The sequence below is a fragment of the Papio anubis genome, chromosome 9 (genome assembly GCF_008728515.1).
Source record: "Papio anubis isolate 15944 chromosome 9, Panubis1.0, whole genome shotgun sequence".
Taxonomy (NCBI): Eukaryota; Metazoa; Chordata; class Mammalia; order Primates; family Cercopithecidae; genus Papio; species Papio anubis.
The window spans coordinates 121,639,110-121,657,429 of record NC_044984.1 but is presented as its reverse complement, the minus strand read 5'-3'; the positions used below and the strand labels follow the sequence as shown (position 1 = coordinate 121,657,429).

Below are 18,320 nucleotides of genomic sequence, written 5' to 3'. Positions count from 1 at the left end.
AAGCTGGGAGCTGCTGGGGGCGAGTCTGCCTCCCATTCTATTCAAAGTCTCACTGAGATAAATGCATATACGATTGCTTCCTTTGGAAAGGCTAATCAGAAAGTCAAAGGAATGCAACCATTTGTCTCCCACCCATGCTCTGAAAGCCCCAAGCCCCCTCCTCTCTTTGAGTTGTCCCCCCTTTCCGGACCAAACCAAGGTTCATTTGGCAAATGTTGATTGATGTCTCCCTTGTTAAAAGTAAAAAATTGAGTACAGTGAAGAGGATAGTTATTTTAAGCAAACGTTTTGTGTAAATTAAAATCTTAAAAGCTATTTTTAATGCTCATTTGATCTATGGGTCATTTCCAATTAAAAACGGGTTGTAATATGGAGAAACATGTTTCTAAAATTGTGGAATTATTCTTCCCTATAAATGCCCATATCTAATAGTTCAGAGTTTGCTTTTTAGGGTTTCCCTAAAGTTTTAAGTTACTAAAAATAAAATTCTACTTAGCACGTAATTCTGTATACAAAATGTGCCAGAAAGGCTTATGTTATTAGTGGAAAAAAGAATAATTTTGTCTAATTCAGAAGTTGTATAAAAGTTAGTTCAAATTACAGATTTGAAAACATTATTTATGAATCAATGTAGCAAGGAATCATTAAGTAGGGGAGAAAGGAGTGGAAAAAGTTTAAATAATAAAATATTCCTCAAAACCTGATAAAGAATTGGAAACATTTCGCTAATGAACATTTTCATAGTTAAAACTCTTAGTGTTGATTAAGGTAAGACGTATTGTAAAAATGCATCGGCAGTTTCGCAATTCTTTTTTCACTACGGTTAAGCATGAGGCTGAATTTAGCGTAAAACCAATTTCCACACACATGCTTGCATTGCTTCCCTCTGTGGTTCCCATTTTCCGTGAACAGTGCTGGAGTACTTGTTGGTCATGTACCTAAAGTGGATTTCTTGATTGCACAGAATGTCTAATGATATAGGTGAACTTAAGGATATTGAATTGTATATCAGGAATAGTCATTATGTGGGTTTTGGGGGGCCCTAGGTAACACTGCACTTTCCAGGGTAAGTTGAGTATGAAAATTTAGGGGTTTTTATTTTGTGTTGTTTTGTTTATTTGTTTTTGCTTCTAGTTTTCATTGGTTTCCTGTTTAGTCTCCTTTGGCTTTGTGTGTCTCTCCATATAAACCCATGCTAGGAGAAGGCTTTTATTTGGTTCTGTGAATAGTTATTTTGTCTCCTATGCATTTCTAGCAAGTCATCATTCGTTCCATTTATCTGGAATCCCTAAAGCTACCTTTGTGGGGCTACAGGAATTAATGGAGCACACCAGCTTTTTATCTTTAAACAAACTTTGGCTTTTAGGCTTCCTGATACTTCAAGTGTGTAGAGTGTATTCTCACAAATAGAATTTGAGTCATATTTCTCTCTCTCTGCCTAATTTCTTCAAAATTTGTAAAGTGTTTGTGAATATTCTGATTCATGGCAATGTGTTTGTTTGCAAACAGTCAGGCAGGGTCACCAGAGCTGCTCAGGGAGAGAGAACCCAGAAACCCGGCATGCAGACAGAAGGGTAAGAATTTCTTACATCAGTCTCTGGCCTCTTTCTCTCTGTGCAAACTGGTTAATCTCCTCTGTGAAAATTTAAATTAATTGTGTCACATGAGTCCGTGTTAAGAGAGTCCACCAGCAGACTTTGCGTGAGCAACAAGGCTATTTATTTCACTTGGGTGCAAGTCGGTTGAGTCTGAAAAGAGAGTCAGCAAAGGGAGATAGGAGAGGGGCAGTTTTATAGGACCGGGGTAAGCTGTGGAAAGTTACAGTTAGAGGTGGTTATCTATTATCAGCAGAGGAGGGGGTCACAAGGTGCATGATGGGGATATCATAAGACTCTTTGTCCAGGAGAAGAATGTCACGAGGTCGATCGATCAGTTGGGGCAGGGCAGGAACAAGCCATAATGGAATGTCATAAGGTTGGTCAATCAGTTAAGACAGCAGCTGGCTGTTTCCTCTTTTTTGCAGTTTTGGGCTGCCCCAGACTTCTTGGCTCCTGCAGGCCGTCTGGACGTATATGTGCAGGTCACAGGGGTTACAAGGGCTGAGCTTCGGCTCAGAGGCCTGACATTCCTGTCTTTTTACTTATAAAATATGAAGTTATAAGAAAAGATAAAGAAAATATAAGTTTTACTGGGGATTATTGGGGTAGGGGTGATGTTTCTCGGGACTGCTTCAAGTGTGACCAGTGACTGCACAGATACCTTAAAATTTGATAGTGAGTTAAAAGGATTAGGAATTTAGGCTGTGGGGAGATCCTGGAGCAGAGGATGGTACTGTGGGGTTGTTAAAAGTAGCATTTATCATATAGAATGATTGGTGATGGTCTGAATGAGGTTTTGTATGAATTGAGAAACCAAACAGAAGACACAGGCCTGAATAAGAGAAGGAAAAAAACAGATATTAAAGGACTAAGAATTGGGAGGACCCAGAACATCCAATTAGAGAGTGCCAAAAGGGGTTCAGCATAATTATTTGCTTGGTGGGTGATTTTTGGGGCTCTATCCTTGAGTTGTTTTTTTTTTTTATGTTGTCATATACCAGGCCAGATTGGTTTAGCTAAAAACAACACTCTTCATTTAAAAATATAGAGTCCTCCTTTTTCAGCAGTAAGTCGAGGCCTATTCCTATCTTCTTATATTAATAATGAGAAAAACAAAACAAAATAGTAGTAAAGTGTTGGTGTCATGAGGGGAACAGGAAGCTGTTTGGTCCTATTTGCAAATTGATTTTGTGGAGTGAGGAAAACTAGTGTACATGTGCCTGTCCAATTGATAGGTAGACACGTGTAGGTGGAGGAGCCACAGAGGAAGGGGAGACTTTTGTAAGGCAAAACTGGAAATGTAAAGTGAAAAGATGGCCAGGAGCAGCAAAAGAGGTGTCTTGCACCCAGACTCTTAGGGATTTAGTAAGGGCAGCAGCCATTAGAAGCTGTAACGGGGATTGATGGGGCAACTGGGTGGGGGGTGGGGCATTGATTTTTATGGTGTATGAGAAAGCGCATAGCGTCTACAAGCAACCTTTCATTGCTATTCATGGGGTTGGGTATAAGTAAACAAGAAAGGGGGCTGGGAGGAGAGTCTGAAGAACAAGGGGAAGGTAGCCAAGGATGGAGTGAAATGCAGGGCAAACGTCTTAAAGGAAATGAGAGGTTCTCAGTGGCATACTAGTGGCTTGTTACCCATATGGAAGAGGTTATGAAAGGTTGATAGAATGGAATGAGCCTGTGAGGCTGGAAGGAGGAATTTTCAGTGGGAGAGTAAGTAGGAGTGACTGATGAGAAGGCGAAAAACTGGCCATGAGGGACAGAAGTAGGAATACTGGCTGCTTCTTTAGCTGTCTTATCAGCATAATTGTTGCCTTGAGCAATGGGGTCTGAGGCCCTTTGATGGCCTTTGCAGTGAAGGACTCCAGCTTCCTTTGGAAGTAAAGCAGGCTTGAGAAGAGTTTTTATTAAAGGGGCATTAATGAGGGAGGACCCTTGTGTAGTAAAGAAACCTCTTTCAGCCCATATAACAGCATGGTGGTGCAGGATATGCAAGGCATATTCAAAGTCAGTATAAATATTGACACGCAGTCCTTTTGCAAGAGTGAGGGCTTGAGTTAAGGCAATGAGTTCGGCTTGCTGAGAGGTAGTGGAGGGGGGCAGAGCAGTAGCCTCAATGATAGATGTGGAAGATACTATAGCATAGCCTCCCTTTGCTGGTGTGTGGCGATTAGGCCTGGTGGAACTGCCATCAATAAACCAAGTGTGATCAGGGTGAGGAACAGGAAAGAAGGAAATATGGGGAAATGCAGTGAATGTCAGATGGATCAGAGACATACAGTCATGGGGGTCAGGTGTGGTATCAGGAATAATGTAGGGGCCAGCCTGAAACAGTAAGGTCAAGTTGTTTGGACATAAAGGCTACAGGGCGTGGTCCTGCCTCTTTTGTAAGAATTCTGACCACACAGCCCTGTACTTTGGCTGTGTGTAATGAAAAAGGGTTGGGATGAGTTATGGGGAGCTAGTGTGGGAGTAGCTTCTAGCGCTGTTTTTAAGGAATGGGAAGAGGAGTGGGGAAAGGATTTAGGATCTATGGGGTCAGCTAGGTTTTCCTGTGTGGGTTCATATAATGGTTTAGTCAGGATGGCAAAACCAGGTATCCAAAGGCAAAAGTACCTAAACATGCCTAGAAAGGAAAGGAGTTGTTGCTTTGTAGAAGGGGTTGGGGTTTGGGAGATTAGCCGGACACAATCAGCAGGGAGAGCATGTGTGTTTTTATGAAGAATTATGCCAAGATAGGTAATGGATGAGGAAGAAATTTGGGCTTTGGAGGGGGATACATGATATCCCTTTTAGAATAGATGTTGGAGGCACAGGAGGGTGTCCTGTTGGGAAGATATGTAGGAGGGGCTATAAAGTAGAAGGTCGTGAAAATATTGAATAAGATGAGAAGCAGATGCATGGAAAGAAAGTAAATCACGAGAAAGGGCTTGACTGAAGTAATGAGGGCTGTCCCTGAAGCCTTGTGGCAGTACAGCCCAGGTAAGTTGCTGAGACTGATGAGTGTCAGCATCAGTCCAAGTGAAAGTGAAGAGAGGCTGGGATGAAGGATGCAAAGGAATAGTAAAGGAAGCATGTTTGAGATCCAGAACAGAATAATGGGTTGTGGAGGGAGGTATTGAGAATAGGAGAGTATATGGGTTTGGCACCACTGGGTGGATAGGCAGGACAATTTGGTTGATAAGGCACAGATCCTGGACCAGCCTATATGACTTGTCTGGTTTTTGGACAGGTAGGATAGGAGAGTTGCAAGGAGAGTTCATAGGCTTTAAGAGGCCATGTTGTAACAGGCGGGTAATAACAGGCTTTAACCTTTTTAAAGCCTGCTGTGAGATGGAATACTGGCACTGAGCAGGGTAAGGATGATTAGGTTTTAGTGGGATGATAAGGGGTGCATGATCAGTTGCCAAGGAGGGAGTAGAGGTATCCCATACTTGTGGATTAAGGTAGGGAGACACAAGGGGAGGATGTGAAGGAGGCTTTGAACTGGGGAAAAGGGTGGCAGTGAGGTTTGGCTGTAGCCCAGGAATAGTCAGAGAAGCAGATAATTTAATCAAAATGTCTCGACCTAATAAGGGAGCTGGGCAGGTGGGGATAACTAAAAAGGAGTGCATAAAAGAACGTTGTCCAAGTTGGCACCAAAGTTGGGGAGTTTTAAGAAGTTTTGAAACTTCGCCGTAAATACCACAACAGTTACGGGGACAAGGGAAACAGGCCCTTCAAAAGAAGGTAATGTGGAGTGGGTAGCCTCCATAGAAGTTAAACACGGGTGCTGTCCTCCATGAGGCGGTGCTGTCTTCAGAGAATTTTCCTATTTCTGTCACCTGGGCTCATCCCTGCGTGCCCTGATCTACCTGTCCATGTACAGCTGCAGCACATGCTTGATGCCTGTCTAACCAGAGTGTTCTCAGCCATTACACTGACTCAGTGTCACTGTGGGTGGAATGAGATGACAGACATCCTGCAGGTCACAGAAGCACTGTTGGGTAAAATAAAAGCAGCTTCTGCTCTTCCTCCTCCAGTAGCTCATGTTTGATTCCCAAATCCTTCTCAAATTGAGAAATATGTGGGTGTTTTATTTCATTTTCAAGGTTTTTCTCAGGATTTGAAATCTCCTACCTAATAGTTACTGAAGTTTAAGAAAAGCAAAATACAAAACTGCCCCCAAATCTCTGTGCTGCTGTTAATGATCTCCCCTTAGGGTATGGTGCTCAGAAAACCAATGACTAATGATCAGACCAGTTTCTATCCTATCTTCAGGAACCATCTACATAGTTACCATGTTGTGAGAAGCACCAAGACCCCATCTGTAATTCTGCTATGGGCTGCCTGGCGCTGATTCTTAATTTTGCAACCCCTCAGCTCGGCACAAGAGATAGCATCCTATAGTTCACCTGCTGCCACTTGCGTAGGGAATAAAAATAGCAACAGGTCTTCCAGACTCCAGTGTCCAACCCCACACATTTTTAACACCCCTTGCAGGGAATCCATCTCTCTCTCTCTCTCTCTCTCTCTCTCTCTCTCTCTCTCCTCTCTTTCTCTCCCTCCATCAGTTCAAACTTTTGCACATGTGTTGGCATCTTTCATGCTTCTGTTAAACCAGAGTATAGTTTTTCTTGTCCAGAGGTTTAGAAGCAAAACAATTTGAGCTGCTAGAAGATAAGGTGATGACTTCCTGTTAGAGTTTATCCATTCTGAGGTTCATTTTTACACTTCTGTGAAAGTGCTTTGATTGATCTCCAGAGCAAAGACACAGCAGTTCCTAATTTGAATGTTTCAGAACCGATTGAGAGCCCTGGTTCAGCCACTGGGATACAGGCCAAGCTGTCAGAACTTGTTTTGCTTTGTTACAGGAGAAGGCTAACGTAGGTGGGTGTGGAGGCTGCAAGGCAGGGATTACACTTCCTGAAACTGCAGCCTTCCGTGAGGGGGTGTGAAAGCAATCACAATAGTGAACACGAAAAGTTTAATGGTGTTATTTGATTGAGACTTCGAAAGGTGAGACTGAAACACAGCACGACTAGTTCATAGGTTGCCTTTTTTTTTCATTATTTCTTTTTTCTTTCAACAGGTTTTCTTTTCTGTAGCAAAGTGACTGAAGTAAAGTGGATGTTAGGAGATGTGAAAATATGAGAAGAGCTGGAAATAAAGAAATAAAGAGGATCAGTTGTTCAAACATTATAAGCAGGATTTTGCATAAAAGAAAGAGGATAGATGAATTGATTTGTATTTTTATTGATTATTATAGTACCGTAGGTATCCATGGGCTTCTCTGATGGCCAAGAATATAAAACTAGGCCAAATATAATGGTTTCTTCCATTTAAAGCCAGAAAAACACCTTTGGCAGAAACAAAATTAGAAGGTGGAAAGTTGCTGTTGGATTGAGATATGATTACCTTGGATGTCCAACAACTTGTGGCTATATCATCTAGTAAATCTAAGTCAACACCAATCTGTTGACTCAGAAGTCCCCCTTCTAGGCATACCCCCAAGATAAATTTGTTCTCCAACAACAACAACAAAAAAAAGTGATTTCTTCATAAGAGCCACATCTGGAAACAACAAAAGTGTCTACAAATAAGAAAACAAATTAACACATCACAGTGTTCATACCATTGAATATTGCAATATAGCAAAAACTGAATATAGCAATAGAAATGAAGTATTTCTACAAAGAGCAATATGCATAAATCTCCCAAACATTAGAAAAAGAGCAGGAGAAGCCAAACACAAAATAATCTATAGTGAATTATTCCCTCCATATGAATTCCAAAAATACCTAAAACAATTGGAGATTAATTGTCCTCGCCCCTTCTCTGAAGGGAGAGGTAGCAGTTGGGAATTCATGGGGAAGGCATGGGGAAACATTCTGATATTCTGTTCATATTCTATAATCTGAATAATTAAGTATTTTGGAAGGGGTTACATAGGTGCATAGCATTATGCAAATCTTCATCTAGGTATAGTCTCAAGATTTGGGCATGTTAATATATGAATGTTACACTTCAGTTAAAACAGTTCAGTTTCTTTTAATTCCCCTCAAATAACAATATTAATGATAATAGTTAGCAATTACTGAAACTTTATTATGATAAGAGTTTTGCATTAATTTCATCACTTTCTCCCTAGAATGAAGCCTATTGCATAGAAATTTTTAATTCCCAATTCACAGATTATAAAAACTAAGGTTTAGAGAGGCTGACCAAGGTTCCACAGCAGGTTAAGCAGCAAAGCCAGGACTGGAACCTAGTTTGCAGTGGAGCTGATCTGAAGGGAAGCAACTGGAAGCAAAGAAGATGCAACTGGTTGGTGTTACTCTACCTTCCTCCAGAAATGATGCAAATGTGTTTTCAGGAAGGCAGCATGTTTTATGTGTTCGTGTGTGTTTGTGTGTGTGTGTGTGTGTGTGTGTGCGCCTGCCTGTGTGTAAGCCTTCTATTGCCAACACTTTCTGCCTTGACTGTAGTCAAAAAAATGAAAACACACGTTCAATTTGACAAAGTCTATTTTGTGATACATCTCCTTTTTCTTGGAGCTGAGGACACAGGTGAGCCATGTGACCAATACATTCCCAACAAGTTTTCCATGCAGAGATGAGTGATGGCCAGAAGCAGGAGACATACACACTGACCATGACCTTCACTGACTACCAGACCTCAATCTAAGCAGGATAAGTCTTGTTCACTCAAGGGTTTGACAAATGTAGCTTTTTAACCACATCTTCTCCATAGGTTAGGTAAATAGGGATTATGTGGAGATGAATTATAGCAAGATGATTTTCAAATACTCAGATAAACATAAGTTTCGATAAATGTATGTTTCACTCCAAAAGTTAGTTATATATTGGATTCTTAGGACATGTTTAAAGTAAATTATTAAATTGCCTTTATTGGTTTTCATCCCCGTGGTAGTATTTCAACTCCCAGAAAGATATGGAAGTCCTTGGGGAAGTTTGTGATTTTTACACTAAACCAAGAGCACTTTTGGCACTTCATGAATAGGGATAGGGGATTTTGAATACACAAGTGAATGATCAGTCCCAGACACTAGAGTCATGTCAGCCCAAATATCTATCATGCCTCCTCAGAGGATCTCTGCAACAGAGGCAATGAGGTACTCTGTTCTAGTTGGAAATGCCTTACTCCTGCAGGTGAAACTACTTAATCTCCTTATAACAGTGCAATTACATCCATCTATCTATACATGGATCATATATATATATATATTTCACTGTATGCGTGTTTCCAATCTTCCTCCTACCCCAACTCAACATTCCTGCATGCCTTGCCAAGTTTCCAATGTTTTCTCACATTCCTGAGTGTTCCTGCCTCAACAGATGTTCTTCTTTGTACTTTCTCAAAAGAGAATCAGGGGGAGAGAAGCTAAAATGGTAATGACAAGAGGCATATTTGCAGAAGATAATTTTTCAAAAAGTTGGGAGCAGAACTGGAACAGCTGTGGAAGAAGGGTCAAAGTTAATCCCCTCTTCCAAAGAGCAAGCATATCAAGTTGTTGTCAGGAACCATGAGTATTAGCAGGTGCATGAAGAGAACTGATCCCAAGCTATGCATGTAGCCAATCCAACCAACTTTTTTCATACCTTTTGTTAGGGTAGAGTCCTTAACATGCTGATCAGAAAGGGTACCCATCCTATTCAGGGAGACATGGTACAAAGAAGCTTCTTGAAGCACATAGTCATCAATCAGGCTTACACATATTTGCAGGAGAACACAGGTGCTATCTTACATTTTTAGCTCTAGTTTATGAATGAGTAAAGCAACAAGTGATTTATGTGTCCTGTCAAATAAGAACCCCCCAAAAAAGCATAATCTTCTGGTATCTCATATAATTCTAGGCATATATTTTATGTATGATACTGCTGATAGTCCCTCTTTTGATTTTTTTATCTCTTTATAGCATTGGTTACCATAGAGACAAACATAACACTGCCCTGGGCAATGCTTATGGAAATGTATCAGTAAAAGTGAACATCAGTTTATTAGGTAATGACTTTTCCTGTTTACACAATTAACTCTCAGAAGGTAGCCTGTTTATGAAACATACATAAATAAGCCACATGGGTGAAGTCACTGTCTGCTAGACAATTAAAAGTAAATGACCTGTGCTATTATTCAATATTGACTCTTCTAACAATTCAGTATCTAGGTTGACGTATTTCTAGATCCCAATTACTCAGCAGCTAAATGTTTGAATTGTTTCATACTCAGCTTTCAATAACTGTGAAATATTTTCAGCCTTTCCTGTTTGAAACAGGCTATGAATTTTTGTTTGTGTTGCTATGGTGATCTATAGTGTCACCATTTTAATAACCACATCAAATGCAGGCATTAAGTAGCAATGTAATACCTCTACATAATTTAACACCAACTATAACAACCTGTGATATAATTGAAAATATTTCATAAGGAAATTTAAAGTAAATAGAAATAAATTACCCCAAGACTGAAACATAAATATTTGAGGAATGAGCATGAACACTGATGATAGAAAAATCCCTTTCTAATAATTGGTGCAAATCCATGGTTAGTTGCAATCAGACCAGTTTTTGTTTTCTATCTTGCAAACAGAGAAAATTAAACACATACAAATTATTAGGGCAGGAGGCATCAGGACCTTTTTCTACAGACTTCAGTGATGCATTTATAGTCATTAACTCTTGGATCATGGGTCATTAGTCTCTGGCAATACTGAAGACTGAAGTTGTATGGTAGATTCCTTAATGAGCTGATGAGAGGGAGACTCTTGTCATCCAAGGAGACATGGTACAAAGGAGATCTAGTGGCTTAAACTAGAAATGAGGTCGTTTCATATTTCCTTCACCATGTATGTTTTCCTCCTGCTTGTTGAAGAGACTTGCCTGTCTCTTCACAGCCAATTCCCAAGTGAAGATGAGTTGGCAACTGGTCAGATGTGGGGCCCTGAAACATGGACCACAGAGTGGGTGAGCCAAGGTAGGAGATACAGAAGGTGAAGCAAGATGCTGAGAAGGAAAAGAATAAAATTATCTCCTGAAAAACAAACATACAAATCCCTTTCTCATTCCCAAGGGAACCATTAATTTGATTCAAGAGTCCTCTTTTCCTTGTACTTCAGAAAAGCTGACCTAATTGCCAGCTCCAAGATGCATAAACCCAGCGTCCTGTTGATGACAATGTTTGGTCCAAGGGTAAACACATGTCCTGAGTTGCCTCAATCAGACTAAAGGAAGGGACCTCATAGTTTTTGATTAGGGAAATGATTATTTTCTCTCTCCTTTTGACTCTCTGTGATCAAGTGAGCACATAGGTCAAATGAAAATTCTAGTGCAGGGCTTCCCAATCCCGGTCTATAGCCTATCAGGAACTGGGCCACACACAGCAAGAGGTAAGCAGCAAGTGAGCCAGTTAAGCTTCATCTGTATTTACAGCCACTCCCTATCATTTGCATTACCTTCTGAGCTTCACCTCCTGTCAGAGCAGTGGCAGCATGAACTCAAATGTTAACTGCATATGCGAGGGATCTAGGTTGCACGCTCCTTATGAGAATTTAATGCATGATGATCTGTCATGGTACCCCATCCCTCCCAAATGGGACTATCTAGGTGCAGGAAAACAAGCTCAGGGCTCCTACTGATTCTATATTATAGTGAGTGGTATACTTATTTCATTATATGTTACAACATAATAATAATAGAAATAAAAGTATGCAATAAATATAATTTACTTGAATCATCCTGAACCCATCCCCCCAACTTGCCCGAGTCTGTGGAAAAATTATCTTCCATGAAACCAGTCCCTGGTGCCAAAAAGGTTGGGGACTGCTGTTCTAGTGGACACCTGAACAGAGAGAGAAAAAGAGCCCTATGTATTAAGGATTTGGTTGAACAGCTGAAGTGACTGAAGTTGGAGGATTTCCTTCTTTGGGCTTTGCAATGTGAGCTACTGATTTTCGTGTTATTTTAAATAGGTGCGAGGCAGCCTTCTCAAGATCTGTAGCTGGAAGCAGCATCTTGTCTGCTACAAGGCTACAGCAGTCGAGTAAAATATCCATGTTCCCTTGATTCAAGGAGCTTTCAGCTCTAGGGAAAACATGACATCTTCATGGTCTGGCCTTGAGCCTGAGGAGCACTGAGAAGTCACTCTAGGGAAGATGCTGTTCTGGAAGAGAAGCAGGACCCTAACACACTTCAGTGCACTCCATAAAACGGTTGGGGCAATCAGATGTGTGGTGCTGACTTGGAGGCCCTCTCTGGAGTGCGGAGTTGACTTGGAGGCCCTCTCTGGAGTGCGGAGTTGACTTGGAGGCCCTCTCTGGAGGACAACAAATGTGTTTCCTACATTATGACCCCTAAAAGAAAGACACATAGTGGCGATGTCAGTCAGTGTCCTTTTCGTGGTTTCCAGTAAACAGTTGGAATAATTTGTGAAATCTTAAGGCTAGTATTAATAAAGAACATTATTGCCACCCACAGGCCTGAAAGATAAACAAGACAAAGTGCTTCCTACAACCTGGAGACCGAGAAGGCTGCCAGGCAGGAGCTGTGATTGCAGCTGAAAGATGCAGCTAGTCTTTAGCAACTCCACATGGAGGAAGCCAGGAAAATAAATACTCAAATCAATCACAATTTCTTTTTCTGCTATTTCTTGTCCATGCTCTGAATTTTTCAAAATCGACTAGAAGCTAGAGAGCAAGGGAGACCTTTGGTGAATCTACTCTGAATATGGGGCACAGAGCAACGGGGAGAGAGGTGATCAGGAGACACCCAGTTTAGGTGCCTGCCTCTTCCTCATTAACAACTTCTGTTTCACTCAGCGTTCCTTTGTGCCCAGCTGAAAAACTGCATTCTCCATTCTCTTACATTTGCTGTGACTATGATGTGGAACTGGAACTAACAAAAAGGAAGAACAACAGAGGAGGTGCAAGAAGCAAGAGAGGGAAAGCACCATGGTGGAACAGTGGCTGATAGTTTTCTGGTAGAATGCTATAAAAACATTTAATAATGAGCATGTTCCATATCCAGTGATTTTACTTATGTTTTAATTTTGATAGTTAAGTATTTAAGTGTTCCTTTTGTGCCAGGGAATGTATTATGGACCAAAGAGTAATGAAATAAAGATGCTATTTCACTTCCTGCACTCATAGAATATGTTAATGTGGAGAAAGGGAAGACAAACGATATCCATATATCTATATTTATATATCCTTCTGATAAAGATGATGCCAGTAAAGCAAAGCAGAATGATGCCAGTAAAGCAAAGCAGAATGAAATGCATGAAAATTGCCAATCTGTAAGTGACAGATCTAAATAGTCAGAAAGAACCTCTTTTGAGGACAAATTGTTGGCAGGTAGCTGGAGAAGAGCAGAAATAACAGCTTTCCTGGGGCTACAGTTCCTTCTTGGAATGCTATCCACACATACAAACTTTTTTCCCCCTTCTTTATGTGGATCAAATACATATACAAAAAAAAAATGCAATACATCTTCAGGCTTGAGGAATAAAAGTTCTCTTAGAGAAGTTTAGGTCTACATTCACAACATCTATAGAAATAAAATCCACATTGTTTAGTGCAAAGGGTTGGCTACTGGGAAAAGACTTGGCTGCCATATCAGGAGAGCCTGTGGAATTTATCAAAGAGCGTTGTTGCTTACCCTGTGGTTTCCTGTATTCACCAAAGCAATGTATCACCAGACGACAGAAGTAAAACTCTTCTCTTCTTTTTTCTCTGTGGTTCACTTAATGGAGATAAAGCTTCCCAGTAGGGCAGCCAGTGAAGTGTACTCTTTCCTAATAACCTGATGAAAGACACGTGAAAAGATGGAACATAATTGGACCAATCCCTCATCCTGGAGCAAAGTCTAGCTGATTTCAGCAGGATTCACATATTATGGACAAGAAAAATAGGTACTTGAATTATAAGCAACGGAGATTCTGGTAGTGTTATCTAGCATTATTACAACAATGGCTGCCTTATAGAATACATCACCACTGCAAGCCAGTTTATTGCTACATTAATTCACAAAACAGGGGCAATATTAAATACACGTAATATTAAATACAAATATTATTAAATACATACTTATTAGACATTTTTCAGGATTAAAAAAGGTACAGAGGTGTGTTTATCATAGTGCCTGGCATAGCAAGTTTTCTAATTGTGATATTGTTGTTGTTAACATAACTTATTTAACCTACACGCATTGTTAAGCATGTTTGTTTCCTGCTAAATGTAGGGTCTTGACAATTTTTTATCAGAAGAGGTGAATTTTCAGAATATCAAAGTTGTTCAGGCCTTTGTAAATCAGTCTGCTTAAGGATTACTTACATATCATAGTCAATATTTGGGTATCTGAATCCAAATTGTGCTACTGATGTTTTATATACAGTTTAATACAAAACTTTAGACAAGTGAAATTTAACCAACTTTATATGAGAAAAGAACAATTCATAAATAAGGCAGCACTCCAAACCAGAAGATGTTTAGACAGCTCCGCTCAGCAGTCGTAAGCAGCAAATTTGTACAGGCTGAACAAGTAAGCAAAGGAGAAAAGTTACCCGGTTGGCCTCACCTAAGCGGCTGCCTTATTTGAGCATCATGTAATGAGACATTTGCCTTATTCGGGCATAGTCTCGCTAGCTGGAAGCCTGTGATTTGCTGAAATCTGGCTATCTGCTACAAAAAATTTACTCCTAATTTAGGTTTGGGTTTATGTACTAAATCAGGCTGTGATTTATTATGTGGGAACTCAAAACACAGAAACAACCTCAGGTTGTCTTCCTGCTTACTTAACAGTGCTGACAGGTATGAAAGAAAATAGAATCTCAAGACCCCAAACTCACCACGCCAAAGAAAAGTGAAGCTGGGAAACTAAGTCATGCAATACTGCCTTCCTTTTGTTTCCAAACAACTGTAATTTCACAATCCTGTGTCCTAGATTCATCCAGAAGCCAGGTTCCCATAAAAAAAGAAGGTCACATATCTCCCCAGATGGCCTCCCTCACACATTGCTCCCAAGGAAATTCCTTGCCAGTTGCTGAATCTTCCAGGATACACAGCTCCTCCAGAAGTTAGCCCTAAAACAGTTCTGCTGAATCTCACTCTGACAATGTCAGTTACCAGCTTATCTTCATAGGACAAGGAGAATATTAAAAATCCACCATGGGCCTATCCTAAGAAGAACTCACTATTGACTTTCCTCTACTCCCTCTTTTCACATGTAAAATGCAGATTTACTAGGGTAAATGGAGCTTCACAAGAACGTAAGCATCTACCACTGCCTACCCTCACTTTTTTTCCTCTCCTACTTGCTGTTTCCCCTTTAAATACTGAGGTTCCCAAAACCCTCTTCGGAAAAAGCACAGGTCACAGATGCTCCTGTGATCCTGTATTTGTTCCTAGACGTGACCTTGACCTTGGCTAAATAAGCCTCTATGGATTGAGGTCTGCCTCAGTCATGTTTTGAACACAGGGTTTGTCCAACACTAACTGAGAAGTCGGTGACTGAGGATACAGAAGACAGGACTAGCAATTCCCTTGAATAGGCAGAAGATGATAGCCTGCCCCATGCACAAATGACTGGTGAACAGGAGGGCTTACATAGGAACATGACCCTTTACCTATGGTAACAGGAGGAAAGCAGAGTTCACCACACAGAGCAGCAGGATTGACCTTGGCCACCTCTGCTGTCTCATAAAGTAAGCAAGGCCGTAGGGTAAAATTCACACAACTGAAGTCAGTGCATCCCCAGGTGTCTTCCTCCTCTAATGTGGGGTGTTGCTCCTGTTGGCTTTTCTCTGCGTGAGTCCTGATCTGGGTAACTTCAAGTCTTCTTGTTGTTTTTTTTTTCCATTTTTCCCCCTTGAGACAGGATCTTCCTCTGTTGCCCAGGCTGGCATGCAGTGATGCAATCTTGGCTCACTGTAGTCTCCACTTCTTAGTCTCAATCAATCCTCCCACCTCAGCCTCCCCAGTAATTGGTACTACTGGCCTGCACCACCATGCCCAGCTATTTTTTGTGTACATATGTGTGTGTGTATATATATACACACACACATACACACTTTTTTTTTTGGTAGGGAGTCTTGCTATGCTGCCCACGTTGGTCTTGAATTCTTGAGCTCAAGCAATTCACCTGCCTCAGCGTCCCAAAGTGCTGGGATTACAGGCATGAGCCACCGTCCCAGCTACCCAAGTCATCTTGAAAGACCCCCTACTTGGGGGACTTGACTACCATGGTTTGGCCTTTGGCCTGAGGTTCAGGGAGCTCCTAGGGACACCTCAGAAGGAACAGATCCTGCCCTCTGGGACTCGCGGGCTCTGGAGCTCCCTCTACTTCAGGCCCAGGTGCTGGGACAGGCGTGCTCCTAGGCATGGAGAGGGGTAGCTGTGGTATCCGAAGCCCGTTTCTCCTAGCCACGCCTGGAGGCGTGGTTTCCGGGTCTGAATCAAGGTGCCCGCGGCCTCGTCTTCTTCCCGCCAACTCCCAGCTCTCAAGAAGGGGAGGCTTCCAGGGGCGCACCCAACTCCCACCAGAGGCCAGGTCTCCCTCGGGACGCCCTGTGACTCTAGGCGGCAGGTTTCTGGAATCCACGCTGGACATGGCCCGCAGCTAGACTCCCTCCCGGGCTGAATCCACGGTGTCGTGCTGCGGGTCTACACGGCCGCCAGCGTCCTCCCCGCCATGTCTCCACACTAAGCCTGATTGGCAACCCGCGGGGCGACTACTTCGTCCGCATGTCTCCTGGAGGTACTGGGCACATCCTCTGGGTCCTGAGGCTGCGACCTGGGGCTCCAGGTCCTGGGGTGCTGGGGACCGCCCAGCAGCCCCGTCCTCTTCATCACCGTCCTGCGCTCGCCTGCAGCGCCGCCGACGGCTGCAGAGAGCAAGGCCGGCGATTATCCCGCGCGCAGGCGCACACGGCGGCCACCGCGGCTAGGAGGGCGGGGGCGGGGCCTCATGCCGCGGTAGTTCGGGCGAGGCTGGTGGGCTCCCTTGCGCAGGCGCAGACGGCGAGGCTCACGTTCTCGCGAAAGGGTGGTGGTGGCCCCGGGTGCGTGAGAGACGCCTGCGCACAGGCGCACACGGCGGGGGTAGGGTTGGGCGGGTAGTAGGGGCGACCTGGACGCAGGTCCGTGCTGCAGGTGAGTGGCCATGGGAGCATCTGGACCGTCCGTGAGGGGTTACAGCCGTCCCTGAGGGGTTACAGTTGATAATCTCATTATTCCTACAGTCTCTAAAAGTGTTTTTGTGTTTTTCTTTGTTTTACTACAGATGTGGAAATGCATCTTGTTCCAGTACATCACATTCCAGGGAACAAAGAATTCCTTTACAAAGCCGGGTGTCGTCATTTTCTTAGAAGAACCACTGCAACGGTAATCAAAGTTGACTCTGCTGGAAAGGCAGGGGAGACGGAAATGATAACATAAGCAGCCGGCTGTGTCATTTCTAACATTTGTATCTTTTTTTCCCAGTTATTCGTGCCCACGGCTGAGTTTAGAGTCACCTGCTTGTTTACCTACTCGCGCGCACACACACATACATAAAATATAGTAAACCCTACTGATAAATCAGAATTCCCATCACAGATTGCCTTTCATTTCTAATTAATGGAGAATTCTAAAGAGGGAAAGCTGTGAGGAAGCATTCCCTAAATAGCAAGTGCATACGAAAGGTTTTTATTGCATGTAACTTACATGAAGGTGCCAACAGTAAGGCTTCATCAAGTTTTAGTTTATTTGTGGAAAACTGATTTCCAATTTAAGCCATTTATTAATTCCGTGTTTCAGAGAAACTTGACCGAGCACTTGCCATGCTTCCGGCACCGTTCAAGGCAACAGGGTTATGGTCTTGAATAAGAGAGACAGAGTTCTCATCTCTAGACAGACTGGCAGTAAGCCCGAAAATAGATCAATACACAATATAATTTCAGATAGTGACTTTTTGCTACAAAGCCAAAAGTAAATCAAGGTGAGCAGATAGCGTATTTTTAGAGGAGGTGCTACTTGAGATAGAGACGTGAGGCTTACGTCTTACTCATGCAACCTGCCTTTCGAATGGAGGTGGAGTGCTGTACTTTGCATTGTTCTCATCCCAGGACTGTCAGACATTACAGAACAAAGGAGAGAATTGGCAATACTTGCACTGTCTCTTAAAGCTTCAGTCCAGAAATGATATTCACCACCGTTGCACATATTTCACTGGTCAAAACAAGTTGCAAAGCTAAACTGACCGTCAAACGAGGGAGAGCATGTAGAATCCCACCATGTGCCCCAAATAAGAGAAAGCTAGAATATGTATGAGCAGTCCTAATGATTATAACACATGAAAACATCTCCCCAAAATCACTGCCTGGAGAGGACAGTATACTCTTCTCATTTCCCTTAAATTGAAAGGCAAACTGGTTATAAATACAGAATATTTCAGGATGGTGCAGCCACAGTGAAAAATGTAACTCGAAGGAGAAGGGTTGGGGTAATGGTAGTGGTGGTGGTTCTGCACATTGAGTATTTATTTTCAGACTGCCATGACCTTTCTACGCCATGCTACTATAATTTGCATGTATAGTTATTCATGATCCTGTATGCTATGGAGGGCAACAAGATAGCATCCTAAGCAGTGGCTTACAGAGCAAGCAACTGTGAATTCCAGATGCAAAGTTTGGCATGAAGCTGGGGTTGGGAAATATAATCAAAGCTCTCACAGTGATAAATGAGGTACA

The 18,320-nt window shown here is 42.3% G+C and overlaps 2 long non-coding RNA genes across 2 annotated transcripts in view; one reads left to right on the top strand and one right to left on the bottom strand.

The window, feature by feature from the left end:
- Positions 1-18,320, top strand: part of LOC108581166 — a 78,512-nt gene that overhangs the window by 2,495 nt on the left and 57,697 nt on the right. The window contains exon 2 of the long non-coding RNA XR_001893078.3: positions 16,874-16,974. This is a non-coding gene — a long non-coding RNA (uncharacterized LOC108581166). The remainder of the gene's footprint in view (positions 1-16,873; positions 16,975-18,320) is intronic.
- LOC103876159 lies at positions 12,611-15,503 on the bottom strand. The gene is made up of 2 exons (XR_002515917.2): positions 15,219-15,503; positions 12,611-13,396 (listed from the first exon to the last, which is right to left on the bottom strand). It is a non-coding gene; the product is annotated as an uncharacterized LOC103876159 (long non-coding RNA).